General features: G+C 37.6%; 1 long non-coding RNA gene across 1 annotated transcript; it reads left to right on the top strand.

Moving 5' to 3' along the window:
- The first annotated feature begins 676 nt into the window (after window positions 1-676).
- On the top strand, window positions 677-4572 carry LOC118226574. The gene is made up of 2 exons (XR_004765058.1): window positions 677-881; window positions 3650-4572. It is a non-coding gene; the product is annotated as an uncharacterized LOC118226574 (long non-coding RNA).
- Window positions 4573-15645: the final 11073 nt, after the last annotated feature.

The following is a 15645-nucleotide window of genomic DNA, read 5'->3' on the forward strand; positions in this document are numbered from 1 at the left end:
AAGTGTAAACGGTTGGAGCTCCTATAGTAACGTATTTTAGAATGTTAAAATGTATGCCGTTTATATCTTTCCTAACGTACACATGCAGTCCTACAACCTAATTAAGCAAACGTTAATGGATATGTTCTTTATTTGTTCAAGTTTCTTGAACAAAATATATTTTTAATTGATAATTAGGCCTATGCATGCGAATTGCACTTTTTAATAATGGGGCACAACAAGGACACACTGGGTGAAGCACACAGATACAAAGATTCAATGCACGTCTGCAGTATTGCATGGTTGTGCGCTCTCATAATCTGAAGGTTTCAAATTATCGCTTGTGCTCCAAATCTAGGCCATTGTAATATACGGTATTGGTAAAATAAAATAAAATAAACCTTTCCCACAAACACGTAACTGTAACGCACGGAACATTTTCTGATTCCAAGTCATATTAAAGAATGTGTCTTATGTGTAGAAAATGAGGGTTTCTAACTGTTCTAGCGGTATTTCATAGCGTTCTGTGTGTGTGTGTGTGTGTGTGCGTGTGTGTGTGTGTGTGTGTGAGAGAGAGAGAGAGAGAGAGAGAGAGAGAGAGAGAGGTTTAACTCATTGTAATGCATGGAACGACCTGCCCTCTTTTAAAAAAAAAAAAAAAAAGGCAGCCATGCTTTGCGGAGACCGGAGTGTCTGACTCACAAGTAGAATCTGCAACTCGCAAAACGGGGACTTTCTGTCTTCTGATACTACAGCCATATAGGCAACCCGATGAAGGGGGGATATAATTAATTTCCCATGAATCGTGCGAACAACACCCTGAAATAAAATGTGTAGCCTACATGGATATCAGACAAGGCGAACTTCCAGGATCGACGATATGGCGTGGACCATCGTTGGATGTAAGTAGCCTACGGACCCTCCATATACATTTCATCCACACAAAGCCACATGAACAATATGTATATGCAATGTTTGCAGTCTTTTCAAATCATAATGCGTAGCTTAATCAATTTCTGATTGCTAGGCCCCGGAAGAATGTATTTCGTATTTATCAGTGAATAACGGAACAGACCTCCCACGTTACAGTTGCCCTTGTCTTTCCAATAAGCAAATTTGAATACTGATGAGGTGGACTATTGAAAAAGCATGCGAATTCGGATTTTGAAAATGAGACACGTTTCTCTCCCGTGATAGTTTGGACATTTGGTAACGCGCGCCGTAACAAGGCTCGGTTGATGTTTATTTTTTTACTTCGGTTTTATTTGCCGCTTCGCGCTTGCAGACAATAGAATCGTGCAGTGGGTCAGCCGGGTTGTCTTTTCTGCGTGTCTTCGGATTACTGAAAACCATAATTCCATAAGCGATATGTTTTCATAAATGTTCGGGTGTTGATACAATTCTGATCAGTTTTAGAAGCGACAATTGTGTTTTATTTTTCCTTAAAAATGGCGCTTTCTATTGTGTGTGCACGAATTTTTCAATTGTGTTATGGACAATGAAGATTATTATTTAATATTTGTTTATCATTCAAATTGGAATGCGCAGCATATTAAGTATTGCACGAAACCGTTGTCGCTACACTGCCCAAGCTGACACTAGACTGCTGACACTGTATGTAATGCTCCTACTTCATATTCCATTGCCGCGACCGCAGATAGGCTAGGCTACTACTTGTATGCCTGTTTTATTATTATAAAAGGCAAAACAATTGTATTCATACTTATGTGTTAATTACAAGATTCGCATGTCTGTTGTGGAAATCTTTTATTTATTTTAGTTTATTTGTTCATTTTTAAGAATGTGAGGTACTTCGCCTCAAATGAATTGCCTAATTCAAATTTTGCCGTTCTGCTGTGTCAATTTAGATATTTAGAATTCCAGGTCTCGAAATATTTCAGTAGCTCACTGCAATCATGTGTTCATATTATCAAGTCATTGTTCTTACGTCGTCTTTATTTTTTAGTATTAGGGTTGTTGGCTATTTTCACCAGGGCCACAGATATACGAATATTATCATTTGATTTGCCTTCACGTCTTTTAATTATTTCATAGGTATCAGGGCAAGTTTGATCCAAATAATCATTATATTCTAACTTGTCCTATCTGTTATTGGTTACAGTAGGTTATAGACTACGTTTTCATGTGTGCTTGGATTTAAATGTCTGTCCAAATAATCTGATGTTATAATAGGTCACGGCGTGTGTGTGTGTGTGTGTGTCTGTGTGTTTGTGTGTGTGTGTGTGTGTGTGTGTGCAGTGTGCGTGCATGTGAGAGCGTTTGCGTGTGTGTTAAACCGAGGATATTCAAAACCATGGACAGCGAAACTGATTGCATTTGAAATCATCAGTTAACAGTGAAAAATGTTTGTGTAAGGGACGTAGATTGTGGTAATTGGCCCTTAACATGCGTTTTCAGATGATGCTAGGACATAAGGAGAATCCGCATTAACATTTCCGATGAATACACTCACACTATATAGATCTATATGTCACACAATGGTATTTTAAAAAAGCAACTACATGCAGTGCATTTATACTGTCGCTGCGCATAGGCTACATCTGAAATGTAACATTCCAGTCACAGGAGGTGATGGCTTTCCCATTTTATTATTATTTTTTATTTATTATTTCTGCAATACATTTAAGATACAGTGCCTTACATACCTACGTTGAAACATTTTGGAGGTGAATAATAATGTGTGTGCACTTCATATTGCCAGACTAAGAAGTTTTCTGTGAATACATAAAACGACAGAGGGGACATTTAGAAACGTTTAGAGTCAGAGTAAGATACGTATATATCTTACCCAATGTTGTGTTGCCTGTTATCTTTATGTGTGTAGACAGTCACTGTAATGTGTGTCAGTGTTTTCTACCTATGCATATAAAGTATATATAATACATATAAAGACATTTATGTACAAATGATAGAGACCATTTATATGTTTATCTATTAGTATGTTTGCCATGCGTATTTTAGGGCAGATCAAATTTAGGATTCAGTTGCATTTCCTTTAGTTTCAAGGGCATGGAGAGATGATCGGGACTTTGGTAGCAAACATCTGTTTGCCCGGTGACGTCATCACCCCCCATGTAATCCTCTTGTGCTGAAGGCAGATGCCTTATTTGTTTGGCTGGAGAGCCATTAATCCTAAAGTCTGGATCAGCAAGCAAAGGAAAAAGACTGGACGGAGTTAGATCAGTACCATTTAAAGGTCTCCAAATGGAAAATGTACATCGCAGCACTTCCTCGGCCCCAAAACCAAATTCCGGGGAGGGGGAGATGTTTCTTTTGACTGTATTAATGCGTGTGGATGGGGTACTACGGCTTTGTGAATTTGTGCTATTCTGACGTTACGTGGATGCGCTGTATATTTGGTGTAATATATTATGTGCTGTTATATTTTGTTGCTGTAACTGTTGCTTTTCGTACGGGAGGTTAGTTGAGGCTATCTGCGTACAAATATGTTGTGTGCATACTAAGTTTGGGGCTTGCAAGAAATCCGACGTTCACACGGCCGTTGCTTTAATATTTGTATAGCATGTACCTGTATTTGACATTGCGTGTTTAACATTCAATAGTATTTTTTCCGATCACTGTGCATTGATTACCCTTTCTATCTGATTATATTTTCCGTTAATGATGCCCTTTTGTCTTCTCTTCATAGGTGTATGGAGGAGGATGCAGACATGAATGAAACATTTCGCTGATTCTTATTTTTTGGCAAAGCACACATTAAAAAAACCAAAAAAAAAAACAACAAATGGACCACCTCTTCACCATTTTTCACTCAAGCTGGATTCAGGCTTGCTATCATTTTGAATCGAGCTCCAAAAAATTCAGTGCTTGTGACGAATTTAACCCTGTATGGTCAACAAGATTGGCCAAAGTGCTCCATCACGCTGTAATGGCCGCCTAAAGCATCGAATCCCTTTATGCGTTTATTTTTTCTGCGTTTGACTTGGACAGATAATGCATTCAACTTTCATGGTGATACATACAGGATATTTTTTTTTTTTACCTTCTTTCGTGAAATTTCATAAAAGCAAAGCCAGATGGGCTCTTGGGGGTCTCTTGGGATAGACAAAGGCCATTAAATGTATTCTCAACGGAAATGTGTTCATTCCGGAATTTCGTAGCATTAATAGCCCACCAAGCCGTATCATTTTAAATAAATAAAAATTTGTACTCGTGGATATTTATTGCCGTATAAAAGATGGCGTATCTTGCATTGTGTATTTGCATTTAATCTTGTGTACTACTTCAGATAGAATCATGATGCATATAAATGTTGAGAATGCTTACACGTTTCATGCCCAGTGTTTAGACTTGTTCATATGTATGGTAAGATTTGAGACTCTAGCTCTCCGTGTTCACAGCGGACCTTGATTTAATGTCATACAATTAAGGCACGCGGTGAATGCCAAGAGCGGAGCCTTCAACCTTCAGCATGGCCTAATTAAACCCTGGAATCAAAAGGACATCAAAAAAAAAAAAAAAACAGTGATGAGATTTGGGCCTTACACACATACATTGAAAGTCTGTAAGTCTTGATTTTTACTTCAATAAAATTAAGCATGACAACCATTACTTTTGGTCTGTAATTTTTTGAAAATCACTCTTTTATTCCAAAGATATTGCAGTTTTTACAATGGATACCAAAGTCTTTTACTATTGTAACACTAAGAGTTTATGTCTTATTCATACATTAAATAGAGAGCACCGCAAGCGTTATCTTTTGTTTGTTTTCGGGTTACTGTGGTAGATTTAGTGCAGTGTAGTATGACTGCGCTGTCCGCTTCTCCTGGTGCTGAACTCGTAACCGACAAACCTGTCGTTTTGGCTTCAGATGGCTTATATTACGACCTCTAATGAATAAAGAGAGAGCTCATTAGCGTCGGAAAATTTGTATGAAATAACTACAGCTACATCTATTGCGCATGCTGCATGAAACTTGGAAATGGAGGCACGCCAGTTGAATCTTTTTCACGGTTACAACGGATGACCATTTGAGGTGCACACATAGCCAACTAATAATCTATTTTACACTATCGGGTATAACAGGCCTACTGTCAGCCATTTAAAATATTCCAGTGATATTCGATACAAGTAGGCCTACCAGACATAAAGAAAATATATGAATTGTGTTGTAATGTATCAATACATTGCATAATCATCGTCAAGTGAGTGTACTTATTTATTTATTTTTTTTACACATCTCTCTCTGTCTCTTTCTCCCTCTCTCGTGCAATCGCGCATGCTGGATATTAAGAAACAATTTCGTCCAATATTAGTAATTTCAACAGCACTTGTCAGTCTCAAACTACATACAGAATTAGGACTTTATCGCACTATTTAAAGTGAGATCATCTCTACGCTTCAGCACAGTACGCAAGAATAAAAATAAAACAACACCCAATATTTATGTTTATTTTAGTTTAATTTATTGTCTTCTGAAAACGATTTTTTTTCCACATTAGACTCTGCTGCAACCTGGCGGTGAATGTTGGAAGTACTCAATTGATCCTCGAATAGATTAACGAATGATATTGTTAATGTTGTTTAGAAGGCCTGTTCTGAGTTCATGAGTCAATTATTATACCTAACATAAAATATACATACAAAAACATAAAACATATATGCAAATAGCCTTTATTTTGTCGGAAGAGTAAACAACTTTCTGGGGGAATAATAATAAAATATTTTGTGTTTCTCTGTTGAAAATGATTTATTAAATTGCCAGTTTAAATATTAAGCAACATTAATAATAATTATTTGAACTACATTTAGCCATTTCTGCATTTTTCAGAAATTGTTGATTCCCTAATAATAGTAGCTGTAAATACATGTCACACATGACCAAAAAAATTCCATTAGATGTTCAGTTCTCTTAATGTAATGCCCTACAACTAAAATATAATTTGCTTTCTGGAATAGTTAACATTAACGTCCAATCAGAGATGACATTTGCAGTTTGATGATGCATCTGAGGAATACATAATTCTGTGCTATGTTATGTTATGCTATTGATTGTTTTCAGAGGTGAATGTTTTTTATTTTTTTATTTTATGTTTTTAAATTTTTGGGTGGTGAAAACATCACAAAAAATGCAAGGTAATCATGGTCATCGCAGCAAACTTTCAATTCTGAGGTCTATGACAACAAAATAAAGTAGTTCAAGTTCTGATCATGCTCAAGAGGAAAACAACATTACAGCAAATGTACATTTTATACTCAAAATATTTTGGCTCAGTTGATCAATTCAAAGTCATCTGCATGTTTTCAAGATCTGAAGAGGTGTTTGTAATGATGTAAATAGTTTATGCTTTAACAGCATTTCCTCACCGACAGTGGGGTATGCTCTTTTCTCGGCTTGCAGAAAATAAACTTCAAGTGACAATGTTCGAGGAGTTTATCGTGCACTCGAAATGCACTTTATCAATTTTATGGGATTTGTGCAGTAGTACACCCCGCATCCTTCAAACCAAATTAAGTTTCACAATTGCATGAAAAGTTTACTGCAGCTGTATTCCATGAACACTTAAATATAGAATGGCGTCTTTTAGGTAAGTCCCTATTCGCTGCCAGTGTAACCATCTAGATTTGAGAGGTGCTGCATGTGCTGTGATTAAGCCTGAGAGACAGCTGAAGGTGAAGTGTGCCACACTGGATGGCTTAAAAGGGATCATTTTAATGCAGCTGAACACATTTATTGCTATTCTCACGCTGTGAGAGTGAATAAGGACTTAGATGGGCTGAACTGAGTCTGTATTATTCCCCACCACTGCATCCATTAAAGAATGCGGACCTGCCATTCTAACAGCTTTGTTTTCTCATCCCTTCACCCCTTCAAACCCTAGCGCTTACTGGAGCTGTGTCCCTCTCACTCATCCCTCTCAAACGACCTATCCTGTCCACCTTGGCCAGGGGAGCAGGTAGTGTTTAAAGCAGGCAGGGCAGCTTTTTAAAGGTGTGGCTGGCGCTGGTATCGAACCCCACACAAACCTGTTGGAAGTTCATGTGATGTGGAAAAAAAAGAATAATAATTTTGCTGTTACCTGGGTCATCGTTTTGACATCAAACAGTTGACATGATGACAGATATGAAACGGGCTGATGAGTTGGCCCCATATTTAAGAAGACACATTAATCAGCTGTGCCCCCAGAAACCCCCATCGTTATTCATATCACGAGGCAGGACAGCGCAGGGCACCATGTTTCGCACCAGGCAAGGTGTCAGTGCAATGAAGCTCGCCACTTCCTGATGGAAAAAAAATGCACTCAGCAATTGGTATAAAGTGACCACTTAAAAATGAAATGGCTATTCACTAAAAAATCAACTCGCTGCACTTGATTATGTTGCTATGCAACAATGTTTGCTAATGGTACAAAGGAAACAGTTAATTTCATTAATATGTATTAGGCAAGCTTCAGGATCATAACAAAATAAATGTTATTTACCCCTTTTATCTTCAAATTATATTGTGTAAAGGTCTTGCATATAATAATTCATTTTATTGATGCACCGCATTTCTCAATCTCAAAGCACTTTAAAACAAATAAACATTTATATGTTGCATTAATAATGTCAAAAGCATATTGTTCTAGCCATACAATTTCGGCTATAGAAATGGTATATTAATAAAATGTATAATTATTGTTGTTTTTGGTCATTGTTGCTGTTAATGAGAAATGGAATTACATTAAGCCACATTTTTTTAGCGTGAAATGTATGCTACATATTTTCTATGGCCGTGCTCTGTGAAGACAATTCTGAAATACTGCACAGGTCCTTTCCCACTGACAACAAAAAAAAAAAATAGAGTAAGAGCAATAACTGTGACTCTGCTTTAAATTTTCCTTTTGCAAGAATTGGCAATAATATTCTGATTATCATTTAGAGAATGGGTGATGAAATGTTGTTTGTATTTTAAGTGTTGTAATTATTTAATCAATGGCAGATTTTCAGACAAATTAAAATATTTCCTTTGGATGCCATTGCTAATTAATGCTATCCCCTGCCCACCCACCCTGACTCCTCTCTCCTATACTGCACAGCATCCATTAGCAAAGTCAGATGGAATGGAAAATCAAATCAACACCCAACAATACAAGAATGTGTACATATGCTTTTGAAATCGCTGGTCAGTGGGACTTTGTCTATTAGGTTTGTTGTTGTCCCTCTAAGGTTATTCTCAGTTAATTAAGTCAACAAAGCACTTAACCATTGTAAGGGTTGGCTGCAATGTATTAACCTTTTAAATACTGTCTGCCTGCATGTGCAAATTGAATGTAGTTCTTAACGGCCTCTTCCAGTAACTTGTCTGTGTTATTTTGTGTTTGTTTATTTGCTTACTCTTTGGAAGTTTGATGTATAACATTTACTAAAAACATAACAGTAAAAAAAGGAGCAATAGAAACAATAAAGGGGATTTAACACGGGCCAAATATTAAATGTGACATTATTTCACAAAATATATTACAAAACAGCAAAAAATAATTTCACCATTCTTTTGAAAAGAATACACCTGAAATACAATGTTATCATAGTCACCATTATATCACATTTTCGGTTGTGTACATTTACTAACAAAATATTAGCATGATATTGAAATCCAGTAAAATATCATTTCAAATAATGTCACATCAGTTAGAACCACAAACCAAAAAGGAACAGGGTGACACTGCAGCACTGCCGTACCTTGCTGCTGAAAAGAAATCTTGAAGACATTTACATGCAACAGTTCCCATAGACTGTGTGCTCTCTGCCACCATGTGGCTAAATTGCACTGCTACATAAGGTGCTTTGTATGTGTCATCTTCAATCCATTGTGTGCATCTCTATACATCAAGTCCCCTGAAATAGTGGGACTGTGTAGAGAAAGCGCTGTAATTCCTATATGTATCACCGGCTATGGATGTGAAAAAACAGTACCTGCACATTAAAGCTGACAGTCTGCACCTGAACCTCAAATTCATTGTTTCATTTCAAATCCAAAGTGTTGGAGTAAAGAGACAAAAACGACACAAATTTTGTCACTGTTTAAATACTTAGACTCCACCGTATATAGCCTGTGTGCACATCATTCATGTTTAAAAAACCCTGAAAATGAGTATTGTAGAATATGATTCATTTTTGAGACCTACTGCCTTGTGACAGATATTGAGGGGGGGTCTTTTTTCAACTTTAATTCCATATTTTCAATACCTACCAAAGACATCTAACCTGTTCCATTCAACAAGGAATTAAAGACAGATTCATAAAATATAGCCAGGCTCTCAAACGTTAGCCTACATCAGAAAGATGGTATGGCAGGAGCAGGTGGGAAAAATCCACTGTAACAAGCATATATGGATGTTCAGATTGGTATGGAATTCCAATACCTTACAAAGGTCAATGCAGCTGTGCTTTAGGGGATAAGCGTATGTTCTTTTCTATTTTGTTTTCTTTCTTTTTTTCAGCTGTACCTGGATGAAGCAATTTTCTAGACATCTCAAAAAAAGAAAAAAAAACCTTTCAAGCAGCATTCAGTCAGATGCCGCACAAAGAAAATAAATTCTGGTAAATGCAAGAACTACAATTGGGGTAATCTGTAATTCATCAGCAAGAAGTTCATTCCCTCCATATCTCAGATTCATTTTTTTATTATTTGAGATTTCATGTTGAGACTTACATCTTGCTATTTTCTTCATATGGGTTGTTGAAATACCTCTCCACAGTGGGGAAAATAAATGGACTCTCCTGGACTCGCAATGGGTATTTTTTTTATTTTAGCGAACGAGGATAGCATTATTAGGCTATTAAACAACAATATCTATGCCGTTTTCACCCTGTCTTTCATGTTGTATACACATGCAAATCTGTGCAGGTTTGAGGTGGCATTAACCCAGATGTGGGGCTGCTAGGAAATGGGTATAGCATATGCTTCGTTTATACCCCACTGAATGTAATGATTAAAACAACAGCTGTTTCAGATTAGAACTGCTTGCTTAAAATGAGCAGTAAGTGAGATATTTAAAGTCTACCATTGGTGTGGCACCATTTGATGTATACACAGGTAAACAAAGACCAGTACACTTGAAAATTGAAAATCTTGCAGCTCCAGCGAGGAGTTTAGCAGTGCAGTTTATTCATTTAAAATTTAAGATTCAACTAAATCTTACTTTGACTCTTTTATTGGCAGGGCTCTTGTCCAGGCTACCAGTGGGAAATAGGGAGTAGGGTTTGGTGCAGAGAAGGGGACATCTCAATGGACAGAGAAAGAGAATGTAGGGCAAACATGCCATTACTCCAAAAGAGTAGACAAGAGAAATGTGTTTGGAAACAGGCCAGGCACTTCAGGAGTGGTTTGAGAATGGACCAATCATCAAGAAGAAGGCAAAAGGAATCTCTAACCCCAGGACCCTACATTTTCTGGAATGAAGCTGGCTCACAATGTTTATAATGGAGAGCATCAAAATGATTCAGAGGGACAGAGTTACAGAAAAGTGCGAAAAGGGAAAAGAAATACCAATAACATCTGAAATAGATGAGCCATGTTGTTTTTGGAGGTATCCTACATGCGCAAAATGCGACAAGGTCAAGTCTGAGTAAAGATCTCTGGTGTAGGTCTCAAAGCCATCAACAATTGAGAGTACCTTGGATCCTTGATAGATTTCTACCTTTGGATAATTTATTTCCAAGACATTCCTGACCGGTTCCAATCAGAGACCATATCCCTTAGAACAAAGGACACCCTACTAACACAAATCTGCCCCCGGTATTCCGATTCACATTACCTTTGTGATGTCACAGTAACTTCAAATTATATGTTGTGAGGACTGAACAAGTGAAGTTCCCTTTAGTGTTGCAAGTGCATTGAGTAGCAGTGTTCTTCTCACCTCCCAGGAACTTTTCAGTTACACTGTGACTTGTATTCAAGTTCCTTTTACTGTCTTAGAAGACAATTACCCTACATCACTCAGCAGACACCATTGCCAATTTATACAACTATCTTCTTTTTATGTAGTACGCATACATAACTAGCAGATTAAGGTTAAGCATATTGCCTGATGGTACTGTACAACAACAGAGTGCTATCGGGGAATCAAACTTCCAGCGTTTAAGTTAAAAGCCCAGGGCTACGTTTCCCAGATCCTCCTTAGCGCTACGTGCTTCGTAAGGTATACCTTAAGGTCTTCCTTTAGTTGTCGAGCTGTTTCCCAGAGCCTCCTTAGCTAAGGTACCTTCTGAAAGGTATACCTTTAGAAGGGTGGTCTGAGGCACTCGTAGCTGTCCCTTAGCAATGCGCTCCGCTCATCTTGTCACAGTTTTAGCCTTATTAGGACAACATTTTGCTTTTCAAATTGACAGTTGCACTACAGTGCACATCTAGTAGCCTACATCTGCATGCACAAATGACATAGATAGTTTAATATTAACTTTATGAAAATTAATTATCAAATTATTTTTACGTAGTGGAACTAACTGGCTTTTCTGACTGCATACCCTGTAGAAATTAGTTTGTTTGTGTGTGAGTCAATGATCACACTGACTTGGAACAAACCGCCGGTTTATTAAGAATATAAAACCCGTGTGAGCAAAGCCAACATTGAGTGAGTCTACTTGCATGATCGAACTAAATAGGAACTAGAGCATGTTGATTGGCCTAGCCATAAACACATACAGGTACAGTGGCTCATAATGAACAAACAGGACAATCATTTAGCCAACATCCCTTTCCTTTAGCTCACACCTCCTATATAAAACAAAATAGCACTGGGCAAATATCACAGAACATTTATTTCTTACCATGTTGTTTTACGATTTTCAGTAAACAACCCAATAATGATATTCTTGGTTAAATTTAAGACTATCCAACAGCAAATCAAGGTGGATGAACATATCACTTTAACAGGTAGGCTTAGCATACCCCGTAAAAATTAATCATGATCAATTTCCACAGGCACGCTTTTGCCTTTCATCCACAATCATTTTTGCACTGCAGAGAAAAGGCAGCAGGAATCAGTGGATATGCTGCTACAGTTGCCTATATATTGTGTGTCAAAAACAAATTAACATTAGTCCTTTGTTTCAATAAGAACAAAATAATTCACCCATATGTAGCCCATATCTTTTTTCCTGGGCTTCCAAAAAGTCCCAGACTATGGCTTATATGTCGCGATTGATGCTCTTTATTTTATCTTTTGTGGCCTATATGTATTTATTGAAACTATCACAAGGTCTCATCTTGATTCTTAGAGAGATGATCTTTAGTAGGCATAGCCTCCTCTTCTGCAATATTAGATTGATGTAAAATGATTATGACAACACTTGTTATACTAAAACGTCATTCATAAGCCTATACAAGTGACACAAATGATTTGCGTGGCATCGATTGATACACTTTTCAGTACGACAGTGAAGGACAGCTCCAACTTACGACGTACTTTTGAAACTGTCCCTTAGGCAACTGTTAAGGTATAGTCTAGGAAAAACTCACAGAGAAGCAAGCTCCTTTTGAAAGGTATACCTTAGAAACCTTCATAGAACGTTAAGGTACATCGAAACTGGGAAACGCAGCCCAGTTCCTTAACCATTACACCACACCAGTCAGGGTGCTGACAAATGTGGCCATCTAATGGTATTTACTTTTGTTTGCCATAAGTGTACAATGGGGCGGGGGGGGTCAGGGGGGTGGGTGCAAAAAGAAATTAAAATTTGCACCATATTTTGCTTCACGTTGATTCTTTGACTAATTGACTTATATTTCATAACATTGTTCGTATCATTTAACTCTAAATACAGGTTCATTATATCCCAATGTTTGTAAACAACTCTTATAGCTTAAAACCAAAGGTAATCTCTCATGTCTAGTTGTCACATACTGTTTGGTGCTATATGAAGCGCACTTCAGTTTGACAGCACTTTGGTGTGCCACAGATGAGTTTACGCAGAGTAACTGTGACTGTAACTGAATAAATTGTTTCTGTTAGAAAATGACACTAAAACTGAATAAAAATTTTTTTAAAGCCTGTATTAAATTAGAAGCACTACAAACAAACTTCAGCTAGGCTATGCATTTGTTCTAGTCTAGCTGTTCATCAATAAATAGCATAATTATTTGTTTATATAATTAATTTATAAGTAAGCTATTTCCTACTTACCACTAGAAATGCTGCCTAGTCTCTTGTTCAAATATAAAAAGATGCTTTCACTTAGAATGCATACCATGCCAGACATCTAAAAGTACTAGTACCGGACAAGAAAATCATCTTAAAGACATACTATACAGGATTTTTACCTTGAAAATATTATAAAATAACCTTGCTAAAGTATATCTATGATGCACTGGCAATCTTTATCTTTATGCACGTTTGCTGAATTCATGCACCTTTACCTTTATATGTTATTCTAAAATGTTTTTGGGACATTTCTGGGCGTAGATGTGGGTACAGAGCCAAATTCGTGCACCTTTACCTGTATTTGCCAGACATCTAGTTTTTGACATGAAAGGCCGGTTTTCTTATTATTTGTGTATGTCCAGTTCCTCATCCCAAGTAATTGATGGGAAAATGTTGCCAGAAGTTTCTAAAGAATTTATGTTTCAGTGACTTGTTCAAGTAGCCTTCTCGAGATGAGTGGCCAGGGCTGAAGATGGAGGAGGTAAGCATGTTGATTGTAAACAGGACCACAGCCAAATTACAAAAAAATTCTGCATAGTATACCTTTAAGTAACATTACTTATTTAATTCTATATTTAATTGTCCAGGGTATGTACATCCATCTTGGAAGATCTTTGTATTAATTACAGCATTTTTATTTGTAGTTCCCCCACATTTTAGAGGACCAAGCAACTGAACAAATTAACATAATCTGAAACATGATCATGTTCAGTACATGGATGTGAATCCTTTGCATTCGATGACTGCCTGACGACTGAGAAACAAAGACATCTCCAGATGCTGGGTGTGTTCCCTGCTGATGCTCTGCCTGGCCTGTACTGCAACAATCTTCAGTTCCTGTTTGTTTTGTGGGGATATTTGCCTTCAGTCTTGTCTTCAGCAAGTGAGACACATGTTCAATTGGATTCAGGTCAGGTGATTTAGCTAGTCAAGACCATTCCACCGCTTGCTTTAGCAGTGTGTTTGTGCTCATTGTTGTATTGCAAGGTTAAGTGCCATCCAATGTGTTTTGAGGCATTTGGTTGGATGTGAGGAGATCTTTCTGTACACTTCAGAATTCATCCTGCAGCTGTCATCAGCAGTCATATAGAAGTAAGCTAATTCCAGTAGCAACCATACATGCCCAAGCCATAACATTAACTCCACCATGTTTCACAAATGAGGGGGTGTTTTGGATCATGAGCAGTTCCTTTCTTTTCCCACACTTTCCTATTTCCATCACTTTGATATAGTTTAATAATCATCTCTTCTGTTCATAAGACATTGTTCCATTGACTCTAGTTTTTTAATGTCCTTTTTAGCAATCTCTCATCTGATCATTCTGTTCTTCACCTGTGGTGAACAGGATGCAAAAGACTGGACCGCATATTTTACGCAGGACAGTGGTTTACTTGATGTCAGACCTTGCAAAACCAAATCACTTCCACATCACTGAAGTGACATTACTGCCTTTTTGGGAAATGTCTCATCCTCAGCAGGAGCATTGCTTGTCGCCATCTTGATAAAATGCCTGACTGAATGGCAATACACTTCATGGGTATCAGCTCTAAGAAAGTATTCTTCTGTTCTCCACTACAGTGGTCTTCCATGGTCTAGTAGATTGTTTGCTATTGCTCAGCTAAGCAGTGTGTTCTTTCTACTTAACAATGTATCAAGCAGATGATATTTCTGGCTATGTTTCTGATTGAGTTATTTTTATTTTTCAGCCTCATGATGGCTTCACTGGTATTAACACTTCTTTGGTCCTCATGTTGACAGACAATGGCAACAGAATCCAAATGCAAACGCCACACCTAGAATCAGCAACTCTAGACCTTTTGTGTGCATGAACTGAGGATACAACAAAACACAGTTGGCCAAGAAACAGCTCAGCAGCCAACTCTGCAATTACATTTAGTCCCCTGAAATGGGGGACGACATGTAAAAAAGGCTGTAATTGTTATACAGATCATCCGATATGGATGTGAATACCCTCAAATTAGAGCTGACAATCTGAACCTCATATTCATTGTTGCATTTCAAATGCAGTGTGCTGGAGTACAGAGTCAAAACAACAAAAAATGTGCCACTGTCAAAATACCTACTGACTCCACTGTATCTATCCTTTTCTGAACACACCCTAATTCCTGCTTCCGTAAACTGCTAAGGCTCAGGAATGACTATAAATTACAAAAGCCAGGATTACCAGCTAGAAACCTGTCAAAAAATAACACTGTGACACTGATCATGCAACATACAATTTCAGCACCGCCAAAGCTGTTGAGGAGCTGTAGCTGTATGTCAGAGTATAGGCACGGCTTATTTGAAGGAGAATTAAAAAAGGCCAGAAGGTTGCCATCTAGCTACACAAGTGTAAACTACAGCGTTGGCTTCGAGGAATTTGACATCATTACCCAAACAACCTAAACCTGATGCTGTCCACCTCTTTCATTCACAAATTGCAGTGGTATGAACTTTCACGAATCCTATAAAAACAACACCCATTATATTCAGATTCCTC

This window comes from Anguilla anguilla, chromosome 4 (assembly GCF_013347855.1).
Source record: "Anguilla anguilla isolate fAngAng1 chromosome 4, fAngAng1.pri, whole genome shotgun sequence".
Taxonomy (NCBI): Eukaryota; Metazoa; Chordata; class Actinopteri; order Anguilliformes; family Anguillidae; genus Anguilla; species Anguilla anguilla.